This window comes from Thermobia domestica, chromosome 9 (assembly GCF_964235325.1).
Source record: "Thermobia domestica chromosome 9, izTheDome1.hap1.1, whole genome shotgun sequence".
Lineage (NCBI taxonomy): Eukaryota > Metazoa > Arthropoda > Insecta > Zygentoma > Lepismatidae > Thermobia > Thermobia domestica.
The window spans coordinates 51,036,536-51,058,098 of NC_137462.1; the positions used below are offsets into that span (position 1 = coordinate 51,036,536).

General features: G+C 35.7%; 1 long non-coding RNA gene across 1 annotated transcript in view; it reads left to right on the plus strand.

Annotated features, from left to right (window-relative positions):
- Window positions 1-21,563, plus strand: part of LOC145693993 (uncharacterized) — an 85,965-nt gene that overhangs the window by 55,979 nt on the left and 8,423 nt on the right. Inside the window, exon 2 of the long non-coding RNA XR_014132880.1 lies at window positions 19,178-19,256. This is a non-coding gene — a long non-coding RNA (uncharacterized LOC145693993). The remainder of the gene's footprint in view (window positions 1-19,177; window positions 19,257-21,563) is intronic.

A 21,563-nucleotide genomic window follows, 5' to 3' on the forward strand; every position in this document is an offset into this window, starting at 1 on the left:
ATATTTTGTCAGGCAGTGAAGCTAGGAACATAGTTTATGATAGAAAAAGGAGCATTAAAATTCGTTTTCGTTTCGAGGCGCAAATCGAAAAAATGTGAAATTTGTAATGGCTGTATCTAGGAGGTAGAAATTGCGATTTAATTTTTATTCTGATGCGTAGTTTGCGAATCCGCCCTTAAACTTGAAAAAAATAGTCATGTTCGGTGTAAGAAAGTGCTAGGAATATTATAAGGGGGCGTCTAATTCTACACAATTTGTAGATATGGTGGAATCACGAAATTGCGTTCAAGTGTGTAGAGTACAGCGCATGTGAGGGGAAAATTCTGACATGTTGGAAAAGTCGTCATCTTCGATTCAAAATGGCGGTTCAAAAATTTGTAACCATGAAAATTGTAAGTTGTGCTCTTGGTAGGTAAGCCAGGTTTCGCTATGTTATTAAGGACGTAGTTCAGTTTAAGTGAAGAAACAAATCATTGGAGAAGTCGCCATCTTGAATTCAAAATTGCCATATTTTTGAATTGCCTTCATTTGGCCTCTTATATGGTATATTGAGGAGAATAGAACAAGCAGAATTCAATGTAGTAAGTTAGCTGCGCGTTAAAGTGTCTGGTTTCTGAGTAGCAGGTCTGGGTTCGAATCCCCGCCGACCTTGTTTTATCTTGCGTTTTTTTTTCTTATCACGTTGCTTTATCAAAATAATTTCTGTTGGCATTGCGTGAACAAAATATTTTCGTTATTACAGACATAGACGGAAAGGATATATTTATACGCTAACTGTTGAGATGGTCTCGAAACCAGGCAGAATGTTCGTGTAAAGTTTCGAGACGATACTGAAGTATTTAAAATTAAACATATGTAGCATTGGAAATGGAGCATCACCAGTGTCTCTATCGGAAGCAATGTTCGGGGGGGGGAGTATTACCCCGGGGGCACTGCTGATAACATTCTATTTGTTATTGTATTATATACGTATTATTTTGATCTCGCTAGGGGCGCTCTGAGGAGGCGGTGTTCCCCAAAAAGAGTCTGAAAGAAACAATGGGCATCTTTTTCACGATATAGTGTCCATACAAGACAACAATACATTTTGTCTCGCGACAACAGTGTCTACTTCAAACCGGAAACGATTGCAAAGTATCTCTCTCCCCTTTTATGTCCCTCGTTAAGATACCTGCGTATACCAAATTTGGAGTGAATACCACAAATTGAAAGTATAAAATATTAATTTTAAGGAAATACACACACATACAGGGACGTACGCAGGGGGTGGTTCCTGGGGGTCCGGACCACCCCCGAAATTCCAACTTTTGTGTAAATGTAGCCTAATTTTTGGGACAAGTTTAGGAAATTTCAATATAAAATACACAGATATTGAGTTTGGACCCCTCCCGAAATAAATTCCTGTGTACGCCACTGCACACACACGCTCATACACACACACAAATGGGCCCCTCTTGAAAATTGTCTCGTCGGCAGCGTACATATTTATAATATATAAGATACGTGGGAAAGTGCCCCTTTCGATTTAATAGTTTTAGTTGCGGGTCCGGTTGGAATGAAATGCCGTATATGATAGAGTCAAGCTTATTTTCAATCACCTATGCTATAAAAATAAACTTTCAAAGAAAGAAAAAGTGAGAGAAAAACTTGTTGGGAACCGAACCCAGGTCTTTTGCACAGTAGGCTTACGTCGTTCCCCTACACTACTCAATTCGTTAGCTTTTGGATTTTCTACTCACTGCTCACATAGTACTGGTACGTAGCTGGCCCGCGTCCGTGGAATTATTATATACCTCTATAATCGGAAACACACTTAATTGTTTGCGTACTTCCACAAAACATACAAACACCAAATTTTGCATACTTGTTTGTCATGGGATGTGAGTAATGGGAAAATTCCGATATCACGAAAAAGGCGACATTTTCCATGTAAATGAAGTGTCGAAATTTTTCGTCGGTTTGAAATGCTGGTTTTTAGAGTAGTTCCGCACACCATAGAAACGTCATATTTTGTCAGGCAGTGAAGCTAGGAACATAGTTTATGATAGAAAAAAGAGCATTAAAATTCGTTTTCGTTTCGAGGCGCAAATCGAAAAAATGTGAAATTTGTAATGGCTGTATCTAGGAGGTAGAAATTGCGATTTAATTTTTATTCTGATGCGTAGTTTGCGAATCCGCCCTTAAACTTGAAAAAATAGTCATGTTCGGTGTAAGAAAGTGCTAGGAATATTATAAGGGGGCGTCTAATTCTACACAATTTGTAGATATGGTGGAATCACGAAATTGCGTTCAAGTGTGTAGAGTACAGCGCATGTGAGGGGAAAATTCTGACATGTTGGAAAAGTCGTCATCTTCGATTCAAAATGGCGGTTCAAAAATTTGTAACCATGAAAATTGTAAGTTGTGCTCTTGGTAGGTAAGCCAGGTTTCGCTATGTTATTAAGGACGTAGTTCAGTTTAAGTGAAGAAACAAATCATTGGAGAAGTCGCCATCTTGAATTCAAAATTGCCATATTTTTGAATTGCCTTCATTTGGCCTCTTATGTGGTATATTGAGGAGAATAGAACAAGCAGAATTCAACGTAGTAAGTTAGCTCCGCGGTAAAGTGTCTGGTTTCTGAGTAGCAGGTCTGGGTTCGAATCCCCGCCGACCTTGTTTTATCTTGCGTTTTTTTTCTTATCACGTTGCTTTATCAAAATAATTTCTGTTGGCATTGCGTGAACAAAATATTTTCGTTATTACAGACATAGACGGAAAGGATATATTCATACGCTAACTGTTGAGATGGTCTCGAAACCAGGCAGAATGTTCGTGTAAAGTTTCGAGACGATACTGAAGTATTTAAAATTAAACATATGTAGCATTGGAAATGGAGCATCACCAGTGTCTCTATCGGAAGCAATGTTCGGGGGGGGAGTATTACCCCGGGGGCACTGCTGATAACATTCTATTTGTTATTGTATTATATACGTATTATTTTGATCTCGCTAGGGGCGCTCTGAGGAGGCGGTGTTCCCCAAAAAGAGTCTGAAAGAAACAATGGGCATCTTTTTCACGATATAGTGTCCATACAAGACAACAATACATTTTGTCTCGCGACAACAGTGTCTACTTCAAACCGGAAACGATTGCAAAGTATCTCTCTCCCCTTTTATGTCCCTCGTTAAGATACCTGCGTATACCAAATTTGGAGTGAATACCACAAATTGAAAGTATAAAATATTAATTTTAAGGAAATAAACACACATACAGGGACGTACGCAGGGGGTGGTTCCTGGGGGTCCGGACCACCCCCGAAATTCCAACTTTTGTGTAAATGTAGCCTAATTTTTGGGACAAGTTTAGGAAATTTCAATATAAAATACACAGATATTGAGTTTGGACCCCTCCCGAAATAAATTCCTGTGTACGCCACTGCACACACACGCTCATACACACACACAAATGGGCCCCTCTTGAAAATTGTCTCGTCGGCAGCGTACATATTTATAATATATAAGATACGTGGGAAAGTGCCCCTTTCGATTTAATAGTTTTAGTTGCGGGTCCGGTTGGAATGAAATGCCGTATATGATAGAGTCAAGCTTATTTTCAATCACCTATGCTATAAAAATAAACTTTCAAAGAAAGAAAAAGTGAGAGAAAAACTTGTTGGGAACCGAACCCAGGTCTTTTGCACAGTAGGCTTACGTCGTTCCCCTACACTACTCAATTCGTTAGCTTTTGGGTTTTCTACTTACTGCTCACATAGTACTGGTACGTAGCTGGCCCGCGTCCGTGGAATTATATACCTCTATAATCGGAAACACACTTAATTGTTTGCGTACTTCCACAAAACATACAAACACCAAATTTTGCATACTTGTTTGTCATGGGATGTGAGTAATGGGAAAATTCCGATATCACGAAAAAGGCGACATTTTCCATGTAAATGAAGTGTCGAAATTTTTCGTCGGTTTGAAATGCTGGTTTTTAGAGTAGTTCCGCACACCATAGAAACGTCATATTTTGTCAGGCAGTGAAGCTAGGAACATAGTTTATGATAGAAAAAAGAGCATTAAAATTCGTTTTCGTTTCGAGGCGCAAATCGAAAAAATGTGAAATTTGTAATGGCTGTATCTAGGAGGTAGAAATTGCGATTTAATTTTTATTCTGATGCGTAGTTTGCGAATCCGCCCTTAAACTTGAAAAAAATAGTCATGTTCGGTGTAAGAAAGTGCTAGGAATATTATAAGGGGGCGTCTAATTCTACACAATTTGTAGATATGGTGGAATCACGAAATTGCGTTCAAGTGTGTAGAGTACAGCGCATGTGAGGGGAAAATTCTGACATGTTGGAAAAGTCGTCATCTTCGATTCAAAATGGCGGTTCAAAAATTTGTAACCATGAAAATTGTAAGTTGTGCTCTTGGTAGGTAAGCCAGGTTTCGCTATGTTATTAAGGACGTAGTTCAGTTTAAGTGAAGAAACAAATCATTGGAGAAGTCGCCATCTTGAATTCAAAATTGCCATATTTTTGAATTGCCTTCATTTGGCCTCTTATGTGGTATATTGAGGAGAATAGAACAAGCAGAATTCAACGTAGTAAGTTAGCTCCGCGGTAAAGTGTCTGGTTTCTGAGTAGCAGGTCTGGGTTCGAATCCCCGCCGACCTTGTTTTATCTTGCGTTTTTTTTTCTTATCACGTTGCTTTATCAAAATAATTTCTGTTGGCATTGCGTGAACAAAATATTTTCGTTATTACAGACATAGACGGAAAGGATATATTCATACGCTAACTGTTGAGATGGTCTCGAAACCAGGCAGAATGTTCGTGTAAAGTTTCGAGACGATACTGAAGTATTTAAAATTAAACATATGTAGCATTGGAAATGGAGCATCACCAGTGTCTCTATCGGAAGCAATGTTCGGGGGGGGAGTATTACCCCGGGGGCACTGCTGATAACATTCTATTTGTTATTGTATTATATACGTATTATTTTGATCTCGCTAGGGGCGCTCTGAGGAGGCGGTGTTCCCCAAAAAGAGTCTGAAAGAAACAATGGGCATCTTTTTCACGATATAGTGTCCATACAAGACAACAATACATTTTGTCTCGCGACAACAGTGTCTACTTCAAACCGGAAACGATTGCAAAGTATCTCTCTCCCCTTTTATGTCCCTCGTTAAGATACCTGCGTATACCAAATTTGGAGTGAATACCACAAATTGAAAGTATAAAATATTAATTTTAAGGAAATACACACACATACAGGGACGTACGCAGGGGGTGGTTCCTGGGGGTCCGGACCACCCCCGAAATTCCAACTTTTGTGTAAATGTAGCCTAATTTTTGGGACAAGTTTAGGAAATTTCAATATAAAATACACAGATATTGAGTTTGGACCCCTCCCGAAATAAATTCCTGTGTACGCCACTGCACACACACGCTCATACACACACACAAATGGGCCCCTCTTGAAAATTGTCTCGTCGGCAGCGTACATATTTATAATATATAAGATACGTGGGAAAGTGCCCCTTTCGATTTAATAGTTTTAGTTGCGGGTCCGGTTGGAATGAAATGCCGTATATGATAGAGTCAAGCTTATTTTCAATCACCTATGCTATAAAAATAAACTTTCAAAGAAAGAAAAAGTGAGAGAAAAACTTGTTGGGAACCGAACCCAGGTCTTTTGCACAGTAGGCTTACGTCGTTCCCCTACACTACTCAATTCGTTAGCTTTTGGATTTTCTACTCACTGCTCACATAGTACTGGTACGTAGCTGGCCCGCGTCCGTGGAATTTATTATATACCTCTATAATCGGAAACACACTTAATTATTTGCGTACTTCCACAAAACATACAAACACCAAATTTTGCATACTTGTTTGTCATGGGATGTGAGTAATGGGAAAATTCCGATATCACGAAAAAGGCGACATTTTCCATGTAAATGAAGTGTCGAAATTTTTCGTCGGTTTGAAATGCTGGTTTTTAGAGTAGTTCCGCACACCATAGAAACGTCATATTTTGTCAGGCAGTGAAGCTAGGAACATAGTTTATGATAGAAAAAGGAGCATTAAAATTCGTTTTCGTTTCGAGGCGCAAATCGAAAAAATGTGAAATTTGTAATGGCTGTATCTAGGAGGTAGAAATTGCGATTTAATTTTTATTCTGATGCGTAGTTTGCGAATCCGCCCTTAAACTTGAAAAAAATAGTCATGTTCGGTGTAAGAAAGTGCTAGGAATATTATAAGGGGGCGTCTAATTCTACACAATTTGTAGATATGGTGGAATCACGAAATTGCGTTCAAGTGTGTAGAGTACAGCGCATGTGAGGGGAAAATTCTGACATGTTGGAAAAGTCGTCATCTTCGATTCAAAATGGCGGTTCAAAAATTTGTAACCATGAAAATTGTAAGTTGTGCTCTTGGTAGGTAAGCCAGGTTTCGCTATGTTATTAAGGACGTAGTTCAGTTTAAGTGAAGAAACAAATCATTGGAGAAGTCGCCATCTTGAATTCAAAATTGCCATATTTTTGAATTGCCTTCATTTGGCCTCTTATATGGTATATTGAGGAGAATAGAACAAGCAGAATTCAATGTAGTAAGTTAGCTCCGCGTTAAAGTGTCTGGTTTCTGAGTAGCAGGTCTGGGTTCGAATCCCCGCCGACCTTGTTTTATCTTGCGTTTTTTTTTCTTATCACGTTGCTTTATCAAAATAATTTCTGTTGGCATTGCGTGAACAAAATATTTTCGTTATTACAGACATAGACGGAAAGGATATATTTATACGCTAACTGTTGAGATGGTCTCGAAACCAGGCAGAATGTTCGTGTAAAGTTTCGAGACGATACTGAAGTATTTAAAATTAAACATATGTAGCATTGGAAATGGAGCATCACCAGTGTCTCTATCGGAAGCAATGTTCGGGGGGGGGGGAGTATTACCCCGGGGGCACTGCTGATAACATTCTATTTGTTATTGTATTATATACGTATTATTTTGATCTCGCTAGGGGCGCTCTGAGGTGGCGGTGTTCCCCAAAAAGAGTCTGAAAGAAACAATGGGCATCTTTTTCACGATATAGTGTCCATACAAGACAACAATACATTTTGTCTCGCGACAACAGTGTCTACTTCAAACCGGAAACGATTGCAAAGTATCTCTCTCCCCTTTTATGTCCCTCGTTAAGATACCTGCGTATACTAAATTTGGAGTGAATACCACAAATTGAAAGTATAAAATATTAATTTTAAGGAAATACACACACATACAGGGACGTACGCAGGGGGTGGTTCCTGGGGGTCCGGACCACCCCCGAAATTCCAACTTTTGTGTAAATGTAGCCTAATTTTTGGGACAAGTTTAGGAAATTTCAATATAAAATACACAGATATTGAGTTTGGACCCCTCCCGAAATAAATTCCTGTGTACGCCACTGCACACACACGCTCATACACACACACAAATGGGCCCCTCTTGAAAATTGTCTCGTCGGCAGCGTACATATTTATAATATATAAGATACGTGGGAAAGTGCCCCTTTCGATTTAATAGTTTTAGTTGCGGGTCCGGTTGGAATGAAATGCCGTATATGATAGAGTCAAGCTTATTTTCAATCACCTATGCTATAAAAATAAACTTTCAAAGAAAGAAAAAGTGAGAGAAAAACTTGTTGGGAACCGAACCCAGGTCTTTTGCACAGTAGGCTTACGTCGTTCCCCTACACTACTCAATTCGTTAGCTTTTGGGTTTTCTACTTACTGCTCACATAGTACTGGTACGTAGCTGGCCCGCGTCCGTGGAATTATATACCTCTATAATCGGAAACACACTTAATTGTTTGCGTACTTCCACAAAACATACAAACACCAAATTTTGCATACTTGTTTGTCATGGGATGTGAGTAATGGGAAAATTCCGATATCACGAAAAAGGCGACATTTTCCATGTAAATGAAGTGTCGAAATTTTTCGTCGGTTTGAAATGCTGGTTTTTAGAGTAGTTCCGCACACCATAGAAACGTCATATTTTGTCAGGCAGTGAAGCTAGGAACATAGTTTATGATAGAAAAAAGAGCATTAAAATTCGTTTTCGTTTCGAGGCGCAAATCGAAAAAATGTGAAATTTGTAATGGCTGTATCTAGGAGGTAGAAATTGCGATTTAATTTTTATTCTGATGCGTAGTTTGCGAATCCGCCCTTAAACTTGAAAAAAATAGTCATGTTCGGTGTAAGAAAGTGCTAGGAATATTATAAGGGGGCGTCTAATTCTACACAATTTGTAGATATGGTGGAATCACGAAATTGCGTTCAAGTGTGTAGAGTACAGCGCATGTGAGGGGAAAATTCTGACATGTTGGAAAAGTCGTCATCTTCGATTCAAAATGGCGGTTCAAAAATTTGTAACCATGAAAATTGTAAGTTGTGCTCTTGGTAGGTAAGCCAGGTTTCGCTATGTTATTAAGGACGTAGTTCAGTTTAAGTGAAGAAACAAATCATTGGAGAAGTCGCCATCTTGAATTCAAAATTGCCATATTTTTGAATTGCCTTCATTTGGCCTCTTATGTGGTATATTGAGGAGAATAGAACAAGCAGAATTCAATGTAGTAAGTTAGCTCCGCGTTAAAGTGTCTGGTTTCTGAGTAGCAGGTCTGGGTTCGAATCCCCGCCGACCTTGTTTTATCTTGCGTTTTTTTTCTTATCACGTTGCTTTATCAAAATAATTTCTGTTGGCATTGCGTGAACAAAATATTTTCGTTATTACAGACATAGACGGAAAGGATATATTTATACGCTAACTGTTGAGATGGTCTCGAAACCAGGCAGAATGTTCGTGTAAAGTTTCGAGACGATACTGAAGTATTTAAAATTAAACATATGTAGCATTGGAAATGGAGCATCACCAGTGTCTCTATCGGAAGCAATGTTCGGGGGGGGAGTATTACCCCGGGGGCACTGCTGATAACATTCTATTTGTTATTGTATTATATACGTATTATTTTGATCTCGCTAGGGGCGCTCTGAGGAGGCGGTGTTCCCCAAAAAGAGTCTGAAAGAAACAATGGGCATCTTTTTCACGATATAGTGTCCATACAAGACAACAATACATTTTGTCTCGCGACAACAGTGTCTACTTCAAACCGGAAACGATTGCAAAGTATCTCTCTCCCCTTTTATGTCCCTCGTTAAGATACCTGCGTATACCAAATTTGGAGTGAATACCACAAATTGAAAGTATAAAATATTAATTTTAAGGAAATACACACACATACAGGGACGTACGCAGGGGGTGGTTCCTGGGGGTCCGGACCACCCCCGAAATTCCAACTTTTGTGTAAATGTAGCCTAATTTTTGGGACAAGTTTAGGAAATTTCAATATAAAATACACAGATATTGAGTTTGGACCCCTCCCGAAATAAATTCCTGTGTACGCCACTGCACACACACGCTCATACACACACACAAATGGGCCCCTCTTGAAAATTGTCTCGTCGGCAGCGTACATATTTATAATATATAAGATACGTGGGAAAGTGCCCCTTTCGATTTAATAGTTTTAGTTGCGGGTCCGGTTGGAATGAAATGCTGTATATGATAGAGTCAAGCTTATTTTCAATCACCTATGCTATAAAAATAAACTTTCAAAGAAAGAAAAAGTGAGAGAAAAACTTGTTGGGAACCGAACCCAGGTCTTTTGCACAGTAGGCTTACGTCGTTCCCCTACACTACTCAATTCGTTAGCTTTTGGGTTTTCTACTTACTGCTCACATAGTACTGGTACGTAGCTAGCCCGCGTCCGTGGAATTACACCTCTAAAATCGGAATAGTTATCGTGTTATATATGTGTTTTTTTTACGATGATTAAGGAAATCATCTCTTGTTATTTGATTGTAATAAGAAATTTGAAAGACACGATTCTAGTACAATGTTTTACTACAGTGTAGAAAGTGGTGTTGTTTTAGTTACTATAAACAATTTTTTTAAACCCTCCAATAATATTCATATTTTAAATTACCTAGTAAATAAACGTCTTCATTGAAAATATAAGAGTAAAGATACAGGAAGACTGTATGTAATTGTCCAGTATAAATAATCATTTCAACAAGTCCTGCTGCCCAATAATTACTTTTTCCAAAGGACAGCATTGTAATACAGTGTACTACGTTACTGTGCAAAAACTGGTGTTCAATCAAATGTTATGAACTAATGTTTAAAAAGCCTTAACAAAAAACTTAAAATTGTAAATTACGAACAAATTTTGTCTTCATAAAAATGCAAGACGAGAGATACAGGTAGACTGCAAGAAATTGTCCAGTAAATATGAAATATTTCAAAAAGTCTTGCTGCAGGTAATATGTACTACTATGCCGAACGGTTCTTTTATAAGGGACTTTTCTATATTGCAGTGCAAAATAGTGTTTTCTCAAATGATACCAACAAATGTTTAAAAAGCCTCCAACAATAATCATATTTGTAAATCACCTACAAATTGTAGTCTTCATTGAAAATACATGAATAAATATACAGGGAGACTGCAAGAATTTGTGCAGTATATATGAAACTTTTCAAGAAATCTTGCTGAGGTAATATGTACAACTATGCCCAAGGTTTCCATTATAATCCACTGTACTACATTATAGTACAAAAGTAGTGTTCACTCAAATGCTATGAAATAATTTAAACAATCTCCAACAATATTCATATTTGTAAATTATCTAGTAAACTGTAGTCTTCATTGTAAATACAAGAATAAATGTGCAGGAAGACTGAAATATTTTCCCACCCTTATATCACAGATATGAATTACTTTTCCTGCTGGTAATATGTACAATTAACTACAAGGACACTATTATATTACATTGTACTAAATTACACTGCATAACATAATATTAAAAAATGCTACGAATAAATATTTGATAGGTTGCAAAAATCACATTTGTAAACAGTGAGTGTTTTCGCAAAATGCAAGGTTTAATAGGTAGGCTATTGGAAGACAGTGTCCGCTGTATATGTTTCAGAAAATAAATTCTGTTATTGTCTCTAACATGTATAGGTGTGCGCAAAGTGTACATAATAAGCCATGCACATGATTGCCAGAGTAGAAGTATTAATAGAGTTCTTTCTAATAAATTGTGTTTGCTTTTCAAAGTTACATGGAAGGAATAATACCGGTTGAATTGAAGTATGTGTTGGTAACAGGTGTCTGCTGTAAAGGGAAGTGAATTCCTGAAGGAATAGTTTTCTAGAACATGACACCTCATGGCAAAGACTTGACCGGGGGCCTGGGGGCGGAGCCCCCAGCGAGCTTTAGCGAGTTACACCTCTAAAATCGGAATAATAATCGTGTTATATATGCGTTTTTAGGATGATTAAGGAAATGATGTCTTGTTATTTGATTGTAATATGAAATGAGGAAGACACGATTCTAATATACTGTTCTACTACAATGCAGAGAGTGGTGTTGTTTAACATGCTATTAACATTTTTTAAAAGCCTCCAATAATATCTATGTTCTAAAGTACCTAGTAAATATTTGTCTTCATTGAAAATATAAGAGTAAAGATACAGGAAGACTGTATGTAATTGTCCACTATAAATAAACATTTCAACAAGTCTTGCTGCCCAATAATTACTTTTGTACCAAAGGACATCATTATAATACGGTATACTACGTTACTGTGCAAAAACTGGTGTTCAAGCAAATGTTATGAACTAATGTTTAAAAAGCCTTAACAAAATTCATATTTGTAAATTACCAACAAATTTAGTCTTCATTAAAAATACAAGACGAGAGATACAGGTAGACTGCAAGAAATTGACCAGTAAATATGAAATATTTCAAAAAGTCTTGCTGGAAGTAATATGTACTACTATGCCGAAGGATTCCATTATAAGGGTCTCTTCTATATTACAGTGCAAAAGTAGTGTTCTCTCAAATGTTACCAACAAATGTTTAAAAAGCCTCCAACACTATTCATATTTGTAAATCACCTACAAATTGTAGTATTCATTGAAAATACAAGAATAAATATACAGGGAGACTGCAAGAATTTGTGCAGTATATATGAAACTTTTCATGAAGTCTTGCTGAGGTAATATGTAAAGCTTTGCCCAAGGTTTCCATTATAATCCACTGTACTGCATTATAGTACAAAGGTATTGTTCACTCAAATGCTATTTAAGAAAGTAAACAATCTCCAACAATATTCATATTTGTAAATTATCTAGTAAATTGTAGTCTTCATTGTAAATACAAGAATAAATGTGCAGGAAGCCTGAAATATTTTCCCACCCTTATATCAAAGATATGAATTTCTTTTCCTGCAGGTAATATGTACAATTAACTGCAACGACACTATTATAATAAATTGTACTAAATTAAACTGCAAAACATAATATTTAAAAATGCTACGAATAAATATTTAAAAGGCTGAAAAAATCACATTTGTAAACAGTGAGTGTTTTCGCAAGATACAAGGTTTAATATGTAGGCTATGGAAGACAGTGTCCGCTGTTTCTGTTTCAGAAAATAAATTCTGTTATTGTCTCTAACATGTATAGATGTGCTCAACGTGTACATAATAAGCCATGTACATGATTGCCAGAGTAGCAGTAGTAACAGAGTTCTTTCTAATAAATTGTTTGTTTGTTTTCAAAGTTACATGGAAGGAATAATACCGGTTGAATTGAAATATGCGTTGGTAACAGGTGTCTGCTGTAAAGGGAAGTGAATCCCTGAAGGAATAGTTTTCTAGAACATGACACCTCATGGCAAAGGCATGGCCGGGGGTCTGGGTAACTTTAGTGAGTACTTCTCTAAAGTCGGTTATTATAGAGTTAGTTCGAGTTACGTCATGATGCGTAAGAGTTTTTATTCCCATCATATATGATACTGTCAAAACGAGTTTAATATCTAATTAAACCTAATCATTTAAAATGTTTATTAACTTAATTCGGAATCGATGAAAATGAAAGACAACTTCCGCTGTTGTGAAAACTTCTGCTTCGTGGTAGTATGTGCCATTCTTTTGTTAATAGTAGAGGGGTAGTTCTTGCTATTACAGCAAGAGGGCGTTTGAATCGCTATTTGGTGCATACGTAATGCTGATTTTGCAAAATGGCGGTCAAGAAGTTGATGGAATTTCTTGTTGCTCTGGCAAGCAGTCAATATTGACAAGGAGAAAGGAGTGAGTTCTAAATTTTATGTTATACGGTATTTTTCAGTAATTAGAAAATTAAATTTAACACATATAATTACTGTTTAGGCGGCTAGGTGCCGGTACTGCGATATAATTGCTATAAAAATTGTTTTAGTTATAGTCGAGTATGTGATATGGAAAACGCGTTTATCGAGGCCTGGTTCCGAGAGAGGGAAAGCGCAGTTAATTCTTACGTACCAGTGTGATTAGACGGTGGACGGGTCAGTGCTCCAAAACTTTTAGAAATATCGCGACAAAACGTTTATTCGGGATTATAAGAGTGGTGAAATTATTGTTTAGACTTAACGTAGTTCATTGTTTTGGCAAGATGAGAGGAGCCTGACTTAAACTTTCTATATAACCTTCTTTCGGCAGAAGGCCACCGAATATCACCCCCGTCATTACTCTAATTATAAAGTAATGGGGCAGGGGGAATAATTGTCGAAATCCGTTGCTTTGGACTACGAGAGCTATTTTCTATAAATCATTAAACTACGATCTGGTGACCTGAAGAAAGGGAATTCGATGTTTCAACTTGCAGGTTGGATGTATCATAGCATCTCCTGTATAATTCAAGATTGAGGGAGCCAGTTTGTATAAACTTCTAGCGAAAAGTGTTGGAGAATTGGTAATATCAAAATTTTCTTTCTCATTCTAGACAGTATGGTAACTTATGGAATGAAAATCTTTGCAACCAACATGTGCGAATAAGTAAGGGTGCGTCACGCGTCTTCGTAGCTTACCACATTTTGTCCGCTCATAAATATATTGAATAAAAATCGAAACGTGATCGAATTACTAAACGCACTACTTTTAATACGTCAATTTGATAAACATATACATATGTATCTTGAAAAAATTTTGTTTCTATTATGTCATAGATTAGGCTGACTTGGTAGAATTGTACTTTGGCCGTGCCGATGAATATGTTTATCTCAGTATGGTTTAGGGTATAATTTTATTTTCGCCATATCCCTGAGCATATTTTGTTTGCTCTAGTTTTGCATTGACCGTGACCATGAATATGATAAGTTCGGTATAAAATCTTCTTGTGTATTGCGAAATATGTTTTAAATAGAGGCGAACGAACTCATATGCGGTATTAATTTTAATTCTTCGGTTACTCGCGTATTTCGTGGGTTAAATTGATTCGTCGTGAAATTTTGTTTCGATTGTATTAACGCATATTTGCCTTGTTGTAGGTGAATATAGGCTAATCTAATGTCACTCAACTTGCCACTTTTCAACTACTGTAAACTAGATAGATTGTTATGTGTTAAGTGAATCCATCACCTTTTGATAATGAATTGTGAATCTGAAATTTTAGCAGTTTTGATAATGACGTTTGTAATGTATTCAGAATCTAGTCATTTATAAATTATTATTATTATTATTATTATTATTATTATTATTATTATTATTATTATTATTATTATGTTATTGTTCTCTTGTTTTTGGTTATTATTTTTACTTTACGGCATTGTAGTTTTGTTTTACGAATTTCGTTTTTCATTTGTTATCAACTGGAGCATACTGGGAGTTTGCTGGCTCGCCATGTAAAAATTCTCAGATGCTTCAGTTGATGTAATTGCCTGGTGAGTTTAACTTCATTTTTTTGGCTTATCAATTTTCTATAGATTTGGGACAATATAATTGAGTCCTGCCACTAATATACGTATTGCAGATAAGTTTATATATACCTATATATATATTTATGTGAATCATACGTGTATTAGTTCATACATTCTCATACATAATAATTATAATTATTTGTTATTTTTTGTGGCTGACGCCATTTTTGTAACAAAAAGAAAAAGGACTATTGTCTCCTCGTGGTCAAGTTAATTTTGAACAAACAAAAAAATTACATACACAACTTGAAGTAGACAAGTGTTGAACTAAATTGCGTTTAGTTTCTTGTTGAATATTTTTGATTATTAAAAAATACAATTGTTATTTTTTTGACTTTTATATTTCTAAAAACCAGCAGTATAACCTCGATAGTATATAGAATTCATATATGTATTTTGGCCAGAAACCAAATTAGATTCTCGGGAAGTTAATTTACTCATCCAGATGTGTGGCTGTTTTGTCACTCTGGCCTTACAGCCTGCTTTCCAATACATGTTTGGATTTATTCAATTTTGTCTTAGGTGGGTTGTGGGGATGGAGAGGGAAAATGGTTACACGTTCTGGTATCATCGACGATATGTAGACCCTGTCATATAGATGTAGAATTTTTTTCATTGATCATTTGTAAATATTTCATTTTTCGCTCCATTAATAGTAGTGCTTGTAATAGTAAATTTGTTGTTTAACTGACGCATAAGCCAAAATAGATTAGTATATGCTACTTGCTACTTACTCACATTCAAATTGAGATGAAAATAAAATAGTAGTGTTCGGGCTTATGTCTGTTGTTATATTCGAAATATGAATGACAGGAGTAGTTATCGGTTAAACCGAACGAACGTCCATATAATAATACTTTTGTGAATAAGTAGAGAGGATGGATCACTAATATTTCTGTATTTTTCTTCTTTCTTCTTCTTTTGATTTATCATGATGTAACGTGTATTAATAAAGAGTGCTGAAAATTTGAGAAACCAGACAATACGCTTGTGCTATACTAATTTAAGAGCATAGTCATATAAAATATATACTTGAAATACTGCGACGTAGGCAAATATTCGGAATACCAACTTACTTTTTTTGTTAATATTTCTGACAGTGTAATTATTTAATGATTGACAAGTATAAATAGTTACAGTAATCCGGCTTTATAATTTCGAATGATTGCTTATAGATTTAAGTCCATACAGCTCTAAATATACTTATGTAGTGTAGTTTTTTTCACTTTTGGTTTGCTGCTGAAACAAGAACTTGAAGTCTTTTGATATCTTCCGTTGTGCATACGAATCGAATATTCTATTATAACTTTCTTTAGGTTAGATTACCTTTAGTAAATAATAATTTCATTTCTGATAAATATAAATGTATGATAGATTTTATAGGTTAAGGACAGTTAGGAAAATCTAAAGTTAATACGACCTGATATTCTTTTTATTTTTTATTCTCTGAAAATTTCGTATAGTTATAAACTTTTTGAAAATTTCATTCGAAAAGTTTCTGGTTTCCAAGTTTTTAGTTTTTAAAAAAAATTAGTTTTTCAAAATTCTTTCTCTCAGCGGAACCGTTTCCAGAAAGAATTGGAGCAGTTTAGATGTTAAAAATTTGGCAACGTTGTTGGCATCAATGAAGCGCTTACTGAACAACAAATGTTGAGCGTTTAAAATATTGCTCGAATAACGAAGTAATCAGATTTAAGCAAAGCGTTATCTTTTTATTTAATCCACGAACGGAAAAGAGAGGTACTAACTAGGTCCAAAATCACATCATCCCATCGCATTTATCCTTCTCAAAGAATAAATATATTGTTTCAAAGTAAACCATTATTCACTATTTGACAATTAAATACTGTATATGTTCAATATGCAATGTCAAAAGAATGGCAATGCTACTGACAACGAATGCGTAACCAAATGTACCAGAATATAGATGAGGTTAGCTTTTAAACATATGATTATAAGCCAATACACGAAGAAGCTTTTTTTTTAAACTTTGCAACATATTTATTTAATCTGCGAATAAAAACGCTAAAAATTAATATTGTTAACCAAATCGGGAATCGACCTTCTCTTACACATCTTAGAGATATTTAATAAAAGACCTGACATTATACTCTTAGTAAAAGTATATTCTGAAAATTTCGCAACAAACTCGTATGTGTAACAACGAGCATTAATGTGTAATGTAACATAACATGTCCATGTTCTTTTTAGTCGTGAAATTGCTCACACCGAATAGGGCATGGTGGCTCGGCGCGTGTCTCTGATGTGTGAAGTCCCTGCTTCAATTCCCAAGCATCTAAGTTTATGGTGTTTTCTCATTACATTATCATTGTCGTCTCCCGTAGCCTCGAAGGGACATTCATCTGAACATTTCCTGAAACTAGCACCAAGAATCGAACTCGGACGATTGCAGTGTTTATAACATAGTAATCAACATATGTAAAGTATCCATGTTCATCCCTGAGGTTTATTTTAAGGAACAAATGAATCACGAAGCACATGTCAAATTTAAGGAATAATCTTAAGTACACCTCCATATAATCATATAACGCAATAATGCCTCAAAATCAATCGCCGATGCTCATCAAAGGAAACGAAAAAAAATATCATGGACTATTCATACACCCAATAATGTAAGAAATAAAGATAACAATCACCAAAATGTTATACCTATGAAAGGAAACGAAATAATCCCCTCCGTGGGACTACACCATGAAGGCGGAGCACATAAACACAAAAGGCATGGCCTAACATACCATAACCCCATGCCGTGATCCCAAAGGGAATGATAAGGTGGGGGCACTGGCGTATAAAAGGGAACAAAAATAAGGGATGCTATATATATATATATATATATATATATATATATATATATATATATATATATATATATATATATATATAAAACCTATAAGGTAAGAAATGGAATAACATTCTTCAAATTTTTAACAATAAAAGCTAGAAAATTACACATAGGTGGAGCTACTGCATAATGGCAAAGTGTAAAAGTATGTAAACTGGAAGGACCGGCGGCTTAAAATTTCGGCAAGCGCCACACTCCAAGGGCGCAAACATAAAACCAGGTAACACAAAATAGGCTATACATACACCCTATAAGGTAAGAAAAGAAATGACAATCTCCTTATTTTATGCCGTAAAATGGAACAAATAAACCCCTTCGTTGGGTACTAGCGATAAAGGCGGACGGGGCGTGGCCTAGGGGCGTCGCAAAAAGCAAAAGTTAAAACCCAAAAACGCAAGGTAAACTATACATACACCAGTATTCCATCAAAAGGTAACAATCTCCAAACTTTTATGCTGTAAAAGGAAACAAAATCAACCTTCCCCGGTAAAACTAGAGAACAGAGGCGTGGCCTAATACCACGTAACCCAAAAAGGCGGGGCCTAACATTAGTGACTCAAAGAGGCTTTTCCTAACATCAAGTGACCCTTTGACGTCATACCATGTAATCCCGTGGTGAGTGCAAACTTTTGGCGGCAGCTGCGGGCGCCACGCTCCAGGGTGCGTAAAATTTAGGTGTAGTCAGCCCCTTACTACTTCGTCCATCTAATTAGGTTAATGTGACCAACTTAAAATAATATTTATTTTGAACTGAAGTTCAACGAACCATCGATCACAAATTAAATTTTAGCACTGTGGCACTGCATCACTCTGTTTTATCTATTTCATGAAACTTGGATATACGAACTATTAAAACAATATGAATACATAAACATATTTACATCAACAGGCAAACATATAAAGATAAGTGTTTAATGGTAAGTAGTTCAAACTAGATTAAAACTAAGTAAATATTTATTGTAGAGTTCTCATATTTCGTGCGAACGACGTTAATTCACGTTGAATATTTTCTTTAAGGTTGCATATGTGAAATCTAACTACCAACGTTACTTGTAGAAAAAAGTTATGGACAATATCATTCAACTCTTCGACGTTATCACACAAAGTATATCAACTGTTCCAAATGCTCAAGTGTACCCTTGTTCCTTTGAATCATCTAACTACTCCAGGATTTATATCTCTTCCATTATTTTATTTACTTTATGAAGTTTTGCCTATAGCTTTAAACTATATCATTAACTTAATCGTTAACTACCGAAACAACGAACGTTCAAGATCCATCAACCCCTTCAAACAATAAATATCCTATATTTCTTTAATTTTTTGTTACCAAGAGTTCGGAATGTCTTTCTGTGGATATTAGAGTATTCGTAATTTTATAATGCTTCCTTTAAAAGAGCAACATTTGATATTACCTTAAACTTAAAACTTAAACTATCATTGATGCTATTCTTTATCAACAAAATAATACAAATAGATATTATTCACATGACAGGTTTCACTATCGAAGATGGGAAAATCACTTGTAATGTTTTGCGTTCTTTTGTTTCTCACCTCACTGGACTTCTCTGTGGGTAAGTGTAATAAATAAGTACACTAGAATTGCTAACAATACATCAATATTTAATTACAACAAATTGAAATAAATTATGAATTATAATACTCACTAAAAGTAGTTTGATGTATTTATATACACAAGCAATCTTTAAGTAATGTCATTCCAAGTGAATTATATTGTGGTTTTTATTTTGTCAATATTTCATTTTTAATACTCCTATATTATACGTTGATTAATAAACACTTCTTGGTTGAAAGGTTTCTATTTAAAATTTATTTTGGGTTAACTCATTTTAATGATACTACTAAATCTTATTTATGTTTCCTTAAACGCTTTCTTTATTAATATATTAGTAGACAGTATGCATCATAAATCTTAATATGATGTAGTAACGTTTAAACTAATAGGTAAAAAATTGAAGTTTTTCTCGTCCACACATCTGCAAGGTATATTATTGGACATAGTCTCTGATATCCCAAACATAACAGTGTTACCAACTTAACAAAAAACTGTATTTCTTTAAAAGCACAATGTTACGTTATTACATATTACAAAACTACACGTCAAACGAAACAATTTACCACCACCTTTTGATAATCAGTGATGCAGGACAAGTGCGTTTAAGTATACACATTGACCAACGCACATTGAAAGTATTCTAGTGGTTAATATTAGGATAATGATGTAATGCATTTTGAGGGAATGTAGAAAAATGCAACGAAATATAAATTAACATTCATTTAGAAGTCTTTATATCGAAAAAGTAATTAAACTAGTATATTCTTCTTCAAGAAAACTAACCGCCCACGGTATAATCCTCCACAGGAAAATAAAAGATATTCCATACTCAAACGTCATAACATTGACCACAATATGTTCAAATGTTATAAGGTTCAACCATGGTTCCTATGCAAGTAATACTGCCTGGAAAGAGAAAACGAAATTTTAGTACTTTAAATGTTCTGGTGGATTTTGTTAAAATTCTTAATTTTAATTATGTTAAAAGTAATCTCCAATTACTGGGTCTAGGTCAAAACCCCCACAGCAAAAACCCCCACACTCAAAAAATGTCAAAACGGTGGCTGTTTTGTCCATTTGTGTGGGAGTTATGACCGGTGGAGGTTATGACCGATTACTAGTGTGGGGGTTTTGGCTGTGGGGGTTATGACCGTTCGCGTATTTGGAGATTTGTCCATTTCTGTGGGGATTATGACCGATCGTGTGGGCGTTTTGACATTTCTTAAGTGTGGGGGTTTTGGCTGTGGAGGTTTTGACCGGTTCCCCAATTACTCGGTGGAAACTAGTCTACTTCTGGAGGAGTTTGTATACAAGGTTCAACAGGCAATGTCAAAGGAGTAAATCTATTTCTATAGATAAATGAACCACAAATTTCATGGTTTAACACGATTCTCTACAAATGTTTCTTCACGTGATAAACGCCATTACTCTAGCATCAATTTTATCATGGAAAAAGAAAACGACGGAAGCTTACCAGTCTTGAACACTGTTGATAAATGAAGAAGGGATGACATCCTTGGATATAGCCTACATAGCAAACCAAATCATTCTCACCTGTATGTTAACAGAAATTGCATCCGCCACAAGTCTCAATATATAGAAGTAATGGGCAATTTTGAACACGGGCTTCCAAATCTGAAATGAAGAAAGCATTCAGGCTGATGCCAAGCATACGAAGACAATTTTTTAATAAAACGGCTACAACAATACGGGCATATGAAGGCGTCTAAAAAGCCACACCCAATCCAAAAAAAGGAAGATCGAAGAAGAAGACCGCCCTCCAAAATGAGGACTCAGACTAACGCGATTTGGACATTACCACTGGAAATCAAACTCTGCCTCTTTGTGGTAGCACATATATAATGAAAATCTCAGTTTCTGGTCTCTCTTAGTTCACACTAAAGAAAAAACAACATTGTTAGTTCTCAAAACGTTCACATAGCAGTGAACTGGCTGATTACCTAAAAAGAAAAGCAATAATCAAAGGAGATTTTCTGATACACATGAATATCAGATCTGCAACCAGAACTGCTTTTATGTATAAAAAATATTGTAATGTAAGGAACGCGTCTGATTACATAAAAATATCGTATTTACTCCTCTCTGTACTATTTGTAGGGGAAAATTATGCACTGGACGGCCTCCGATTATTTACTCAATCTCAGTAATTTAAACTGAGCTCACACGCATATAACTTAAATTTCAGTTTATATATATTGTCTTCCGATGTTCATTCAATCAGAACAAACATTTTTGTTATTAATAACATAGAATTAGGGATTATGTTTCTGCGTTCGCCTCATTC